At 37.8% G+C, this 13,987-nt stretch overlaps 1 pseudogene; it reads left to right on the top strand.

Annotated features, from left to right (window-relative positions):
• The first annotated feature begins 3,639 nt into the window (after positions 1-3,639).
• Positions 3,640-4,181, top strand: LOC101333988 (chromobox protein homolog 3 pseudogene; annotated as a pseudogene).
• The last annotated feature ends 9,806 nt before the right edge of the window (positions 4,182-13,987 follow it).

Below are 13,987 nucleotides of genomic sequence, written 5' to 3'. Positions count from 1 at the left end.
AGATTGAGAGGAAAAAGATCTAGTCTCGAGGAGGCAGTGCTGGCCTTAGGTACGAAGAGAACTATGTGTTTCTCTTACACACGGCAGAGGGGGAAAGCATGAGTGAAGAAGCAGATGTGTTTGTAAATTGGGGAAAAGAAGGGAGTAGAAATCACACCCGATAGATTATTTTCTTGATAGAAATAATCAAGAAAATAAGAAGCAGACCATCTGCTGAGAGAGGGGAGAATGGAATGGGGGTGAAATAGGGTGGGATAGAAAGTGTGAGGGAGAAATGGGTGGAAGAAAAGAGCCAGAAGTGATCAGAATTGCTAAGCAGGACTGACCTTGAAGAAGTGGGTAGATTTCTGAGGAAAGGCTTAAAGTAGTATCATAATTGTCGTGACCTTGGGATCTTTGGTCTTTTAGAAAGTAGTGGTGGGTACTAAGAATGATGTTCCTCTTTAAAATATATTTGTTTTGCAGCTGTCCACCTGATGATTAGGTAAGACTTTTAAATTATCATCATCATCACCTGTTAAACATCTAGTAATATGATCAATCTTTTATCTCTAAGACCATCTTGAGTGCATTGAATAGGAATGAGACAAAATGGCACAAGTGCATCATTAATGAAAGAATCTTCTAAGAACTTACTTTTTTTTTTTTTTTTGCGGTACACGGGCCTCTCACTGTTGTGGCCTCTCCCATTGCAGAGCACAGGCTCCGGACGCACAGGCTCCGGACGCGCAGGCTTAACAGCCATGGCTCACGGGCGCAGCATGTGGGATTTTCCCGGACTGGGGCACGAGACCGTGTCCCCTGCATCGGCAGGCAGACTCTCAACCACTGCGCCACCAGGGAAGCCCTAAGAACTTGCATTTTGAAGTACTTTTCTGTGAATTCCCTGGCGGTCCAGGGGTTAGGACTCGGCACTCTCACTGCCAGAGCCCCTGGTTTGATCCCTGATCAGGGAACTAAAATCCCGCAAGCCACGAGGCGTGGCCAAAAAAATAAAATAAAATTTGAAGTACTCTTCTGTGACTGAAAGTCATCACTTTCGGTTAAACATGATTGAAGATTTGAGAAATTTGCCCAATAGATTGGGTAAGGATATGAAAAGATGCTCAAAATTATTACTCATTAGAGATATGCAAAATAAAACACAAGGTAATACCTCCATGTGCCTAGTAGAATATCCAAAATTGAGAAGACTGAACATGCCAGGTGTTGGCAAGGACCTGGAGCAAGTGGAACTCTTATGAACTGCTCACGGGAATGAAAATGGTTCAACCACTTTGGAAAACAGTTTGGCAGTTTCTTAGAAGTATCCGCATCCACATCATATGACCAACACATCTATTTCATCCTCAGAATCGAAAACATTTGTGTGTAAGTCTTTGTACAGACTATCCAAGAGAAAAAGAAATGTATGGCTGTAAAAAGATACATGCAATGTTCACAGAAGTTTTATTTCTAATAACATTTAAAAAAAGGAAACAACAAAAACGTCCATCAACAGGTGAATGGATAAATAAAGTGTGGTATAGCCATATAATGGAATACTACTTGGCAATAAAAGTAAACAAACTACCGACTGCACAACAACATAGGTGAATCTCAAAATAATTATGAGTGAAAGAAGTCAGACAAAAGAGAGTACATAGTGTATTGTTCCATTCATAAAATAGTCTAAAAAAATCCAAACTAACCTATAGCATCAGAAAACAGATCAGAGGTTACCTGGAGACAGGGGTGGGGTTGGGGAAGGCAGGCAGAAGGAATTACAAAAGAGCACAAGAAAACTCTTGTGGGTGATGCATACGTTCATTATCTTGATTGTGATGATGGTTTCATAGGTACACTCATAAGTCATAAATTAGCAAATTCTACACTTTAAATAAACGCAGATATTACTTTAATAAAGCTGTTACAACAAAAGAACTAACGTGTATGTTCAAAAATCGGAGAATGATTTAATTATGTTATAGAACAGTAAATTTTTTGAATACTGTATCTTTTAAAAATCGTTTTTGGGGGCTTCCCTGGTAGCACAGTGGTTAAGATTCTGCCTGCCAATGCAGGGGACACGGGTTCGAGTCCTGGTCCAGGAGGATACCACATGCCACGGAGCAACTAAGTCCGTAGGCCACAACTACTGAGCCTGCACTCTAGAGCCCGCGAGCCACAACTACTGAGCTCACGTGCCACAACTACTGAAGCCTGTGCGCCTAGAGCCCATGCTCCGCAACAAGAGAGGTCACTGCGGTGAGAAGCCCGCGCACCGCAGCGAAGAGTAGCCCCCGCTTGCCGCAACTAGAGAAAGCCTGTACACAGCAACAAAGACCCAATGCAGCCAAAAATAAAATAAATAAATTCAAAAAAATAGCTTTTGAAGAGTATTTAATATTATCAAATTCTCATAGAATTCAGAGACAAGTGTACTTCTGATTGATAATGGTCCATTAACATTTGTTGAATGTTAAATGAATCATGTAGTGTTAAATGAAAAAAGCAAGACACAAAAATGCATACATAATTAAATATGATCCCAATTGTGGTAACTCTCTCTCTCTCTCATGGCTGAAAGGAAATATCTCAAAATGTTTACATGGGTTGTCTCTGTGAGGTGGAATGACATACAATTTTTATTTTCCTCCTTATGCTTTTGGGGCTTTTTCTATAGTTGATCTTCCACTACTTTCACAAGCAGACAAAAACCCAACCAATGCTCTTTGAAAAGATTCTTTCCCACACAATGAACTCACGGGTGCAAATATTTTTAGATAATGTATCAGTCTAACTGAGGCACATGGCATCTTTTCCTGCACTTCTTCCCAGTAACCTGCTACCAAACACTGAGGGAGTTTAGTGGAGTGGTGATGTGCTGGAAAGACCAGCTCTAGACTGCAGTTAGCTTGTGATGAGACACAGCCTAGAAATGCTTGCTTATAAATATGTTTTATGTAGCCTCGGGGATTCACTTACCTTTATTACTTCCCTGCTAGCAGTCCCTTGATAAAACCAGGTCAGAGACAGAGAGAATAAATTCCCTGGGCTACCTCCAGTACAGCTCTGTCAGGAAATGTTCACCGAGTATATCCTGATGAGAAAAGGAGAGTAGCTGTGTGTCAAATGTAGATAATTCCTCAGTCTTTTGTCCAATCCATGGTGAGTCTTACGCATTTCTGACTTCTTTCCTGCTTGAGTCAAAAAGATGACCAGGGGAGGGTGAGGCCTGTGGAGTGACAACCAAGGAGGAAGGCTTGTGAAAGTGAGGGTCAAAGGTAGGGAGGAGTTGGGAGAGCTCTCATGCACAAAGATGTGCCTTTATTACTGTCCTCCACACATGAGGGATATCTGTCCTGTGAGACTTCCACTCTGCTCTTCTGTGCCTGTGGAGAGACGCAATGACTGATGCTGTCTGAACCAAGGGGGTGCTTCGGCAGGAGGGGGGTTGCTGGGGCCTGAGACAGAGATGTTGGTGAGACCCATGGGAGCCCTCCTGCCTGGCTCGGCCAGGACTTTGGGATTGTACCTGCAGCTTGAAACATGAGGATTAAAGGGAACTCGAGCCTGAGGCATGCAGGGCCAGAGACGAAGCATACCTTGGGGCAGCTTGAAGGCAAGGAATAATACCTCTTCAAGTTTGCAATAAAAATGGCCTCCAATAAAACTGCATTGCAAAACATGGGAAAGAAACAGGATGCAAAGAGTAAAAAGTCAGAGAGGAAGAGCCTGAAGAATTGGTAGTGGAAAAAGAGAACTGCCGTGTAGTGAAAGTGAGGGGGTGGTTATTTCCTCAAGTGGAAGGGAATACAGATGCTGACAATACTAGGAACCCCGAAGAAAACCTATACTGCCCAGCGGTAATTAAAACATTTGTTAATTCTCCAACAGCTGGTACAGAAAAAGGTGGTACAAAAAGAAAATCCTTATCTGGCAGCGAATCTGATGATAGTGAATCAAAGAAGACAGATGCTGCCGGGCAAAGCAAGAGGCTTTGTGGGAGGTCTGACCCTGAATGAATAACTGGTGCCACAGACAGCAGTGGAGAATTGGTGTTTCTCATGAAATGGGAAGATTCAGATGAGGCAGACTTGGTGCTGACCAAAGAGGCAAAAATGAAGTGTCCTCAAATTGCAGTGCTTTTTATTCAGAGACTAACTTGGCATTCTTGTCCAGAAAATGAAGCTCAATAATTGTTTGCATTGCCATATATATAATTACACACACACACACACACACACACACACACACACACACACATAAGTTGATGCATATAAGCTCTGGGTCTTGGTTTTTTTCGTTTATTAGTGTGAAGAAATAACTAGATTCTAATGAAAATAAAGTTTTGTATGTTCATTTTGAAGGAGTGTTAGGGGTTTTTTTGTTTTTTGTTTTTTTGAGTCTATAGCACTGGTTACATTGAACAAATAAATAAAGCTTTCTTAGTTGCTTCCTTTATCAGAAAAGAACATTTGATACCATGATATATTATTTTCTCTGCATTAGGGAACAAATTTTCTAAATGTTGGAGGAAATCTCCACAGTCATTACGCGATCAGATTGTGTTTAACTCATATATGCCTAAGGACCATTCCGGGTTTTTCGTTTATGAGGGGGTTTTTTGTGTGTATACATAAAACACATATGTAAATGATTTTCTTTTCCTTCTTTTATTTTTTAAAAACACTTGCTGAAACAAAAATGCCAATTCATAACCAGGGATAAGCCCATATTTCTGGGATGCCATCTCTCTGAGCAGCCTAAGAAATAAATGCGTTCAAGTTAAATGGAAAATTTTCCTGAAGGCTTAACCTTTCAAGTTAGGTAGATGATTCCATAATTAATTGGAAAATTTAAATATAATGTAAATAACTTAAAGTGGACAATAAAAGCAGTTGTATCTGAATCCATATCTATAACTACAGTCACATAAATGGAAGTTTATTTGCAAAACTCCTGACAGGAAAAATTTTATCACTACCAAGAATCTCCCCCACCCAGATGAGAAAACTAGAAAAATCCTGGTGTGTTTCAATTAGCCAAGCAAGACTTAGTTAAATGGACATTTAAAGGTTTCTTCTAGTGAACCTCTTCTTTACTAGAAGTTGAAATCCCTGTGCTGTACTGACTAAGAGGATGTCTAAGACTTTGCTCATGGAAACCTAACCAGGTTGTTAGAGATGTTGTCAATCTAGGACCTGATAGAATAAATTTTAAATAAATAGTTTAGATTAACTTAAAAAAACTATTTAAATAAATAGTTTAGATTAACTTTTGTAATCTAAACTATTGATCTATATGATTTTTCTTTACCCCCAACTGATTCCTTACACACAGGCTCAATCTTTTCAGTATCTGGGTTACTGGTTCAGCAGAAGCATAGAAAAGCAATAACTTTGTAGTAATCAGAATGTTATCCAACTGTATATTGTTTACTTTATTGTAAACACTGGTGAACAATGGTCCATAGTTTTATATTAAAAAATAAAATAGGGCTTCCCTGGTGGCGCAGTGGTTGAGAGTCCGCCTGCCAATGCAGGGGACACGGGTTCATGCCCCGGTCCGGCAGGATCCCACATGCCGTGGAGCGACTGGACCCGTGAGCCATGGTTGCTGAGCCTGCGCATCCGGAGCCTGTGCTCCACAACGGGAGAGGCCACAACAGTGACAGGCCCGTGTACGGCAAAAAAATAAAATAAAATAAAATGGATATGCAAACTTCCACTTTTGCAAATTATCAGTAGCTATAACATTTTAGCTAATTTTTTTCTTTGTAATTATTTAAAGAGTTGTGTTTCATAATGCTTGAAAATGTGTTTCTTCAAATGTCCCTGGGACACACTGTAATCCTTTTGCTACGTGAATAATCTCACGTAACTTATCAGATTGAAAATTTATCTTCAAGTTCTTGTCTTAAGTATTCTCTCCTCCCTGACCCAGATTTCCGTAGAATTTTGAGGAGGAGCTCTGGTCACTCCATCATAGCTCTTCAGCCTTCTGGAGTTTACCCTCAGCCTCTGCACCTCCTCAAATGATCATCAGGCTTTAGAGGCTACCATCACTGGGTACGAACCGTGGGAATCCAGTTCCCATTGCCTGCTTAGGGTCAGGGGTGGCAAGTGGAACAGGGAGTAAGGCAATTCCTTTATGTAGGAACAAAGTTTTAGGCATCACAGGCAAGAATTATATATGCTTTTTTCCTTAGAAACATTGTCACACACATGGATTAAATTCTAGAATGAGATGATGATTGTGTTTAACCATTTATTTGTGGTTAAATAAGTTTTAGTGGCTCATTTAGGCACTGAAATTCTTTGAAAGCTGGTATATATGTGCATAGATATGTTATAATCGATTACATATTTATAGATTATATTTCTATATAAATTTTTAAATCATTTATATAAACTGAAACTTGATTAAGCGGAACATATTCCCCAATTATGCTTGATAACAGAATTTGCCACATTTAAAATTGAAAGAATGAAATGATGTAGGAGTTGTATGTTCATAGATATGTTTTTTTAAAAATCATGTCACCATAGTATAAAATCTGGTCATTGATATGAATTATCTCATTTTGCAAACTGTCCCTAGCATTTAGTTGAACAATAGCTGATCCTCTACCAGACTATTACAGAATCATTCAATTTTGTATGGGCAATAGTTGTTTCATAAATAATTGAAGTCCTTTCATTATTTGAAAAATGTTTCTGTACCCCAAGTGAATTCCACACACTTGTGAAAAATTAGTGAAATTCTGAATGTGCTGTTGATTAAAATATGTTTTTAAGACACTCTCAGAATTTGAAGAATGATCATGGTACATATTAGCATTCAAAAATGAGATATCCATAATTACTTTGAGAAGGAAATCTTATTAAAGTCTGCAATAAAAGCATTTAGGAACTCTGGAATGAAACCTGGGCAATTTAGGTCTTAAGAATCAATTTTAGAATACATTTAAAATGCCATTTTCAACACTTATACCCTAAAATTTATTTTTCATCAACAGTTTACTAAAGTATGTTTGTCAATAGATCATTGTTCTTTTTTGAAGTATAGTTAATTTACAATGTTGTGTTAGTTTCAGGTGTACAGCAAAGCAAATCAGTTATACATAAGTGTGTGTATATATATTCCTTTTCATATTCTTTTTCATTATAGGTTATTACAAGATATTGAATACAATTCCTCAAGCTATACAGTAGGACTTTGTTATTCACCTATTTTATATATAGTGGTTTGTATCTGCTAATCCCAAACTACTAATCTATCCCTCCCCCACCCCCTTTCCCCTTTGGTAACCATAAGTTTGTTTTCTATGTCTGTGAGTCTGTTTCTGTTTTGTAAATAAGATCATCTGTATCATATTTTAGATTCCACATAGAAGTGATATCATAAGATATTTGTCTTTGTCTGACCTACTTCACTTAGTATGATAATCTCTAGGTCCATCCATGTTGTTGCAATGGCATTATTTCTTTCTTTTTTATGGCTGAGTAGTATTCCATTGTGTGTGTGTGTGTGTGTGTGTGTGTGTGTGTGTGTACATACACACCACATCTTCTTTATCCATTCATCTGTTGATGGACATTTAGGTTGCTTCCATGTCTTGGCTATTGTAAGTAGTGCTGCTATGAACATTGTGGTGCATGTATCTTTTTGAATTAGAGTTTTCTCTGGATATATGCCCAGGAGTGGGATTGCTGGATCATATGGTAACTCTACGTTTAGTTTTTTAAGGAACCTCCATACTGTTTTCCACAGTGGCTTCACCAATTTACATTCCCACCAACAGTATATGAGGGTTCCCTTTTCTCCACACCCTCTCCAGCATTTATTTTTTGTGGAGTTTTTAATGATCACCATTCTGACCAGTTGAGGTGATACCTCATTGTAGTTTTGATTTGCATTTCCCTAATAATTAGAGATGTTGAGCATCTTTTCATGTGCCTATTGGCCATCTGTAAGTCTTCTTTGGAGAAATGTCTATTTAAGGGTTCTGCCCATTTTCTGACTGGGTTGTTTTTGTTGTTGTTGTTATTCAGTTGTATGAGCTGTTTGTTTGTATAGTTTGGAAATTAAGCCTTGTGGGTCGCATCATTTGCAAATATTTTCTCACAGTCTATAGGCTGTCTTTTCTTTTTTTTTTTTTTTTTTTTTTTTTTTTTTTTTTGCTGTATGCGGGCCTCCCACTGTTGTGGCCTCTCCAGTTGTGGAGCACAGGCTCCGGACGCTCAGGCTCAGCGGCCATGGCTCACGGGCCCAGCCGCTCCACGGCATGTGGGATCTTCCCGGACCAGGGCACAAACCCGTGTCCCCTGCATTGGCAGGCGGACTCTCAACCACTGCGCCAGCAGGGAAGCCCTGTCTTTTCGTTTTGTTTATGGTTTCCTTTGCTGTGCAAAAGCTTGTAAGTTTGATTAGGTCCCATTTGTTTATTTTTATTTCTATTGCCTTGGGAGACTGATCTAAGAAAACATTCCTATGATTTATGTCAGAGATGTTCTGCCTATGTTCTCTTCTAGGAGTTTTATGGCGTCCTGTTTGATATTTAAGTCTTTAATGCATTTTGAGTTTATTTTTATGTATGGTGTGAGGAAGTGTTTTAACTTCATTGATTTACATGAGGCTGTCCAGTTTTCCCAACAACACTTGCTGAAGACACTGTCTTTTCTCCATTGTATATTCTTGACTCATTTGTCAAAGATTAATTGACTGTAGGTGTGTGGGTTTATTTCTGGGCTCTCTATTGTTTCACAGATATGTATGTCTGTTTTTTGTGCCAATACCCTGCTGTTTTGATTACTGTAGTTTTGTAGTATTGTCTGAAGCCTGGGAGGGTTATGCCTCCAGCTTTGTTCTTTTTCCCCAGGATTGCTTTGGCAATTATGGGTCTTTTGTGATTCCATATAAATTTTAGAATAATTTGTTCTAGTTCTGTGAAAAATGTCATGGGAATTTGATTTACAGGTTGCATTAAACCTGTAGATTGCTTTGAGTAGTATGGCCATTTTAACAATATTAATTCTTCCAATCCAAGAGCATGGGATATCTTGTCATTTCTTTAAATCATATTCAATTTCTTTTATCAGTGTTTTACAGTTCTCAGCATGTTAAGTCTTTCACCTCCTTGGTCAGGTTTACTACTAAGTATTTTTTAAATGTGATTTTTTTTTTTTTTTTTTTTTTGGCGGTATGCGGGCCTCTCACTGTTGTGGCCTCTCCCATTGTGGAGCACAGGCTCCAGACGCGCAGGCTCAGTGACCATGGCTCATGGGCCCAGCCGCTCCGCGCATGTGGGATCTTCCCGGACCGGGGCACAAACCCGCGTCCCCTGCATTGGCAGGTGGACTCCCAACCACTGTGCCACCAGGGAAGCCCTAAATGTGATTTTAAAAGGGATTTTTTTTTAACTTTGCCTTTTTGATATTTCATCATTAGTGTAAAGAATCTGTATGTTAATCTTGTATCCTGCTACCTTGCTGAATTTGTTTATCAGTTCTAGTAGTTTTCGTGTGGAGTCTTTTAGGGCTTTCTATATATAATATCGTGTCACCTGCATATAATGACAATTTTACCTCTTTCCTTCCAATTTGGATACCTTTTATTTCTTTTTCTTGTCTGATTCCCATGGCTAGGACTTCCAATATTATGTTGAATAGAAGTGGTGAGGGTGGGTATCCTTGTCTTATTCCAGATTTTAGCGGGAAGGCTTTTAGCTTTTCCCTGTTGAGTATTATATTGGCTGTGGCTTTGTCATAAATAGCGTGGTAAGAGTTTTTTTATCATGAATGGATGTCGAGTTTTGAATTTTTCAATGATAAAACCAAAGAAGAAATTTAAAAATACCTTGAGACAAATGACAATGAAAACACAACTATACAAAATCTATGGGATGCAGCAAGAGCAGTCCTAAGATGGAAGTTCGTAGCAATACGGGCCTTCCTCAAAAAACAAGAAAAATCCCAAATAAACAACCTAAAAGAATTAGAGAAAGAGGAACAAACAAAACCTAAAGTCAGCAGAAGGAAGGAAATAATAAAGAACAGAGAGGAAATAAAATAGAGAATAAAAAACAATAGAAAAAAAAACCCAATAAAAACAACAGCTGGTGTTTTGAAAGGGTAAACAAAATCAATGAACTTAATAACCAAATAACCAAAGGACCCAAATAACCACAGGACCCAAATAACCAGAATAAGAAATGAAAGAGGAGACGAAACACCTGACACCACAGAAATACAAAAAACCGTAAGAGAATATGATGAATGAATAGATATACTGTGGTATATACTGAAATACTGACACCGGCTACAGCATGGATGAGCCCTGAAAACATTATCCTACAAGAAAGAAGTCAATAACAGAAGGTCACATGTTGAGAGTTCCATTTATATGAAATGTCCAGAATAAAATCTACAAACATAGGTGTTTAAGGCTAGAAGGGAGATTGGGGTGGTGGGGAGAATGGGTAGTGTGTGCTAATGGGTTTCTTCTTGGGGCGATGAAAATGTTCTATATTGATTTTGGTGATGGTTGCACAACTCTGTGACTATACTAAACCCCACTGAATTGTATACATTAAAGGGGTAAATCGTATGGTGGTGAATTATATCTTAAGCTGAGTTTTTAAAAGATACGTGTTTATTAAAGTGAAAAACTAGAAAAAAAATCCTGAAATTTCCAACCAATTACAGAGTTTAAGATCTGTTGGCATTTCTTTTTTATTTTTACACTGAGGGTAAAGGACTGTGTTCAAAATTACCTGATTCATATGTTTTTTTCCTCTGAAGTTATGATGTTTATTTGAAATACAACAAGGTTAATTTGTTTCTGTTTATATTCAATTTTAGAGTTGTATCTACATTATTGATGTAATTTTACTTTTGAATATTTAAAACTTTTATGTTTCCAGAATAAAAATTATACATGTTATACTCAGAAAAAAAAATAAGAGAATACCATGAACAATTATATGCCAACAAATTGGACTACCTAGAAGAGATAGACAAGCTTCTAGAAACATGCAATCCACCAAAATGAATCAAGAAGAAATAGATAAGTCGAACAGACCAATCACTAGAAGTGAAATCGAATATGTAATTTAAAAAAAAAAACAAACAAAAAACTCCCTGCAAACAAAACTCCCTGCGGAACCGGACAGCTTCACTGGGAAAGTCTACTAAACATACAAAGAAGAACTTATACTGATTCTTCTCAAACTCTTCCAAAAGACTGAAGAGGAGGCAACACTCCTAAAGTCATTCTACAAAGCCACCATCACCCTGATACCAAAACCAGACAAAGATGTTACCAAAAAAGAAAATTACAGGCCAATATCTTTGATGAATATAGATGTAAAAATTCTCAACAAAATATTAGCAAACTGAATCCAACAACACATAAAAAAGATCACACACCATGATCAAGTTGGACTCATCCCAGGGTCACAACGACGGTTCAACATACACGAATCAATGTGATATACCACATCAACAAAAGAAAAGTCAAAAACAACATGATCATCTCAATAGATGCAGAAAAAGCATTTGATAAAACTCATTTTTCTTTTTAAACATAGTTTTAACCCAGATAAGAAGTTGACTATTGCATTAGCTTTGGAGTTCTGAAGATTATAGATATGTGATATTCATACTCTCTTGCACACACAGAGAAAAAAGTCATTTTGAAACAGAAAACTGCTTCATTCCATAAGCATGCCACTAATGCATGATTCAAGATGTCATAGTTTGGATGAGATAATCAAATTCCTTAGATGAATCAACTGAAAGCAGCTGCTTTGTTTAGGAATGATTTAGAGATATGTAAATTGAAGACAGTAGATTGAAAGGGAGAAAAAAAGAGTTAAGTGTAAGGATATTACAAAACACACGAAATGATTAAAAATTGTCATTATGAATATTGGGCCAATTGAAAAATATTATGCTCATTCGTCTTGCAAGGAATTACCTCCAAATGAAAATACAGCTCTAGTTCTACTATTAACTAGTAGATATTTGATATTGACAGATGTACATGCCATCATTTTGAGACTATGAATTTGAAAGCCTTGGGAATCGTCATAGAACGAATAAACTAATATGCTTTGAAAATCCCAGTCCAAGAAAGTTTGTTCTCAATAATAATAATTCATGTTTATAAGGTGCCTTTCATTGAACTTTTAAGACTCTGTGTATAGATGTTTAAATATGCATGGTCATATATCACTGTCTTTATACATCATAGCCCATATGTTTCAATTCCTTGGACATAAAGCAACTCTTTCATATATGAAAATATAATCCCTACCCTTGCCACACAAATTCTCTATAAATACCACCTTCTCATTTATGCTCTTATATTGCTTGTGCTGAAGGATTGTTAATGTAATCTTTTCTTAAAGAAATGTTTTAAAAATTCTTTAAAAACAAAACACCTGTGTTTTCTGGCAGGACAACAATGTATTGGCCAAAATAACTGTATTTAATGACTGACTGGGGTTGGCTAGCGCCCCATGATTCATTTCATAATTGGAAAAAAATGTAACATTTGCTGACATCATCTGAGTGCTGATCTGGACCCACTGAACAGGGAGTTTTCCAACAAAAACGATTTAACTTTCCACTTCACAATTCAGGAAGAATTTAGGATTAGGGCATTCATGGAGTCTAGAAATGGTTTTCATTTTCAGCATTTTAGCTCAAAACTTGAACAGGAAGGAAAACTGTTCATAGATTAATTTCCAAGGCAAAATTTCATCTGTAAAACCTTACTTCCTCTGATGCATATTGATACCAGACTGAGATAAAGCATACTAAGCTCTGAAGAGAAAATAGCCTTAGAAATGAAAATTTAAATGAAAAATTTACTTGGTGAGGGCAGAGAGAGCCACCGTAGTAAAAGTTCTATTGTGAAAGAGTTTCTTGAACAAATATGTACTCACCTGATTCTTGCCTACCTAGATCTCCAGTCTATTTGAAGGTTTGCAGTACAAAATACATATGGATTGCACCAACGATTATTTTAAAGTAATGCACTACCAGTTGTAGTGGCATTATTTGATAATGATAGATAATAGGTTCAAAATTTTATACACTTTACTGTAAATATGGGTAAAGAATATCTAGCCTAATCTTTCTTAAGAAAGCTCATCTTTATGTCAGACAGGAGACAGAGAAACTTATTCAAAAATTTTTTTTTAAATTTTAATTAATTTATTTATTTATGGCTGTGTTGGGTCTCCATTGCTATGTGTGGGCTTTCTCTAGTTGCGGTGAGCGGGGGTTACTCTTCTTTGCGGTGTGCGGGCTTCTCATTGTGGTGGCTCCTCTTGCTGTGGAGCACGGGCTCTAGGCACACGGGCTCAGTAGTTGTGGTACATGGGCTCTAGAGCGCAGGCTCAGTAGTTGTGGCGCACAGGCTTAGTTGCTCCGTGGCATGTGGGATCTTCCCAGACCAGGGCTCAAACCAGCATCCCCTGCGATGGCAGGTGGATTCTTAACCACTGCGCCACTAGGCAAGTCCAAGAAACTTATTTTTAAAGTTGCCACCTTCAATAGTTTTGTCTCTTCTCATTTAAACATTGCCTTACGAATACTCTTAACTCTCCATCTACTTCTCTTGGCTGGATTTGACTCCAAAGTCATTACCTGGGTTTAAACCCACCTGTCTGATTACCCTGTGCCAGCATCTAAAGAGTTGAAATGGCTGAAAAACAAAACACATAACTGTGTGTCTTGGTCTCTCTTTAAGTTCCACAGCAACAAATTTCAGATGGGCACACAACATGTCCAGAATATTACTAAAATTGAACAGTATCTTCATCATCCTACTTTCCTAGCTTAGTCTGCTCAACCTGCCATAACAAGATACCATCGACTGTGGCTTAAATGACAGAAATTTACTCCTCACAGCTCCAAAGGTAGGGAAGTCCAATATCAATGCTGGCCAATTCCAGTTTCTGGTGAGGGCCCTTTTCCTGGTTTACAGCTGG

Source organism: Tursiops truncatus, chromosome 9 (assembly GCF_011762595.2).
Source record: "Tursiops truncatus isolate mTurTru1 chromosome 9, mTurTru1.mat.Y, whole genome shotgun sequence".
Classification (NCBI taxonomy): Eukaryota; Metazoa; Chordata; class Mammalia; order Artiodactyla; family Delphinidae; genus Tursiops; species Tursiops truncatus.
The sequence above is the reverse complement of the archived record's forward strand: the minus strand, read 5'-3'. Positions and strand labels throughout refer to the sequence as shown.